This window comes from Poecilia mexicana, unplaced genomic scaffold, assembly GCF_051168715.1.
Source record: "Poecilia mexicana isolate PSO_F unplaced genomic scaffold, ASM5116871v1 scaffold_3, whole genome shotgun sequence".
NCBI lineage: Eukaryota > Metazoa > Chordata > Actinopteri > Cyprinodontiformes > Poeciliidae > Poecilia > Poecilia mexicana.
In genome coordinates, this window is record NW_028263372.1 from 8931793 (window position 1) to 8934724 (window position 2932).

The 2932-nt window shown below is 47.4% G+C and overlaps 1 pseudogene; it reads right to left on the bottom strand.

Annotated features, from left to right (window-relative positions):
* Positions 1–353: 353 nt before the first annotated feature.
* On the bottom strand, positions 354–827 carry LOC106931203 (high choriolytic enzyme 1-like; annotated as a pseudogene).
* Positions 828–2932: the final 2105 nt, after the last annotated feature.

Below are 2932 nucleotides of genomic sequence, written 5' to 3' on the forward strand. Positions count from 1 at the left end.
ACCTACTAGACAAGAAATAAGTATTCAGGAGCGAGACGGAGAGTTATTGAAGAGTATACAGAAGCAAAAATTAGAGAGAGCAAGGAGAGAAGTACAGAAAGAATCTGGAGAGCAAACAGGAGCAATATCAGAGAGTGGACAGAGATGAAGATGATCACAGGCTTCAAGCCAAAGGAGGATCAGATAATTGGAAGCCTGGACAGAGCAAATGAACCGAACACATTCTTTCAATAGGTTCAGTTCAGGAACATGGTCTTCATCCGTCACTCCGGCCACATCCAAACAGACATCCAACCCTCCTTTAACCCACAGCTTCCCTTTCACATCGGATATGTTTTACCGTCCAACTGAGTCATATACCCGTCTACTTTTCCTTCAACCAAATCAGAAGTTGCTGCTGCTCCCTAGAAGTCAGCTCCTGCATGCCTCCCGTTTTGCCCAATTCAGACCAGCGTCCCTGTTTGCTCACAACGCTGATGAAGTCTCGCTTGTTGGTACGTTGCTGGAAGCGAACGCAGGTACTGCTGGCGAAGGCCCTCATGCATGGTCTCGATGGTCTGCCTCTCATAGCTGGTGAACTCTCGACCAATCACATAAGGAACCACCACGTAGAGCTGTTGTACCAGCACTTCATGGCATTTCTGTTTTTAGGAAGCACTGTCTCCCTCCAGCAGCATTTCGTCTGAGCCGGTGTTGGTGGTCAGAATCTTGGTGGTGATGTCCACAGTTACTTTCTTCTCTTCCTGCTCTCCTCCCTCCTCTAGAGGAAAAGCCTGAGAGAGGCTGAACAGGAGCAGCAGCAGCAGGAGGCTGGTGGAGGGAGTCATGTTCAGGGTCGATGTGGAAACTCAGGAGCTACTGGAGAGAACTGCTGTGGAGAGACTCCTTGAAGCTTGATGTCTGCTTCTGTTCAGGCCAGGACATTTACAGGTGTGTCTGCAGGAGGAGGATGGGTGGTGGTCTGCTCTACTAGCCCTAAAGTAAACCTGTAAAGGAAGGACTCCGCAAACAAACCTAGTCTTTAAACATGTCGTCTAAGGGTCTTTTGTCCATTTTGTCCAATATTTGTTTTCGATTGCTAGTTAGCTCTGATAACCTTGGCCTTTTTCATGTTCCTTTAATTTACAAATGACTTTCTCGCACCCTTCTCTGATCAAATTTGGGTGAACTCCCCATCCTCTCAAAACGTTCTTCTTCTTCATGACCTGCATAATGAAAATCCCCCATGTGTTTCATTTGACAAGCTGTTGAAGTTGTATCAAAAGCATCGAGTCCCTTTGTGAGGTTGATCGACGGCCTTTTGATACTCCTGCATATGCAGAGGATGGTAATAGGTTCCTGTGGGACAGGTTGCTGTGGCTGTAGCCCTCAAAAATGAATTTTAAATTCAATAAAGCGGTCCAAGCCATTGTACCATACCCATTGTGCCTCCTACAATCACCAGATATGTTTGAGTGCATGTGTGCTACTTAAAAGACTCGGGCGTCTGTTTTGCGTGATACTTTTGAGTTTGAAATTTCCATACTTAGTTGGGAATGTTGAAATAGAAAGGGCTTCCAGTTTGTTTGGCTTTTGTATAGCTCTGACTATTTCTGTATTTTCAATGAGATACAGGTAATTAAACATCGTGCCAATGACTTAACGTGTGTCTTTCTGCCATTAAAGTATAAACCCCTATTTGTACAATTTAATTAGTACATATAAACCTAACATGCCGCCCTTGAATCTTGGGCTCACATAAAAGTATAAAGATGAATCGTGAAAAGAATGCGTGTGTGTGTGTGTGTGTGTGTGTGTGTGGGTTTTTTTTTCCTCCAATGCGCCCCTCCCCCTCTCAATCTCATCAGCCACTGTGATTAAGGTTTGGCATTGGGGATTGTGCCGTCTTTTTGGAGAGATATTTCAGCTGCATTTCTGACACTCTGAAAGGAGAGGAAGATAAAGGAGGCGTCGGGGAAAAAACTCCTTCCCGTTGTGGGAGTCCTAGAGAGGGCCTTGAACCCTGCCATTCATGCCATTCTCTCCATCAGCTGAGTCTAATTGCCAGTGAGGACAGGAGACCCCAGGCCCGATCGCTCCTTATCCTCTTAAATGCTTTCAGGCGAGTGAAAGGCGAGCTTCTGCTTTTGATCTTTTCTCTGATTTGCTTTTTCTTCTCTGTCATCCCTACCATCCTCTCCTCAGGAGTGACACCAACTCCTTTCACGGGTTGCCCCCATCTCCATCTGCCCAAAATAATGACCAAGGCCCAAGCTTTATTAAACAGAGGTGGAGAAGGGAGGTCAACCCGGGAGGAGGGAGAGGGAGGTTTGGACGATGGAGAGCCCCTTTCCAAATCCAGTCCGTGGCCTCACCGCGTTCCCCCAAGTTCATCTCTATACAGTTATCCAGCCCTCGGCAAGGAGAAAGGCCTTTCTTTACCGGATCGCGGACGTGAAGGCTCGTCCTTTCCCAGAGGCGCCGCTACAATAAGACCCCAGGCTGCTTGAGACAATGGGGGCCTGTGTGATCTCTAAGCCAGACTCGGGATGAGACGATGCCTTGGTTACTAGTCCCATGGGAGGGTAAACCCACTGGTCATTGTTGACAGCTAATGGACAGCATCTTTCCACTTGCAGGCCCCCCTGCAGACCGTGTCAGTCCACGTCGTCTCGAAACACCGCTCGGTGTCGGCCGGCGAAGGAATTCCATGGAGAACAAGTGTTTGCATGTTTGCAGAAGAAGATCTCGCCTCTCACAAATCTCAAACTCTAACAAAAGCTGCATTCAGGGAGGGGGGTGGGCGAATTCAATATAATGCGTGAACAGAGAGCACAGTTAGATTCACCTCATTCAGCAAGAACGCTTGTCACGTCATCCTTTTGCGTTTCAGTCGTTTTGTGAGATACGAAATGAAGTCGCCTGCCTGAGGTATTTGGCATTGACCGACCAT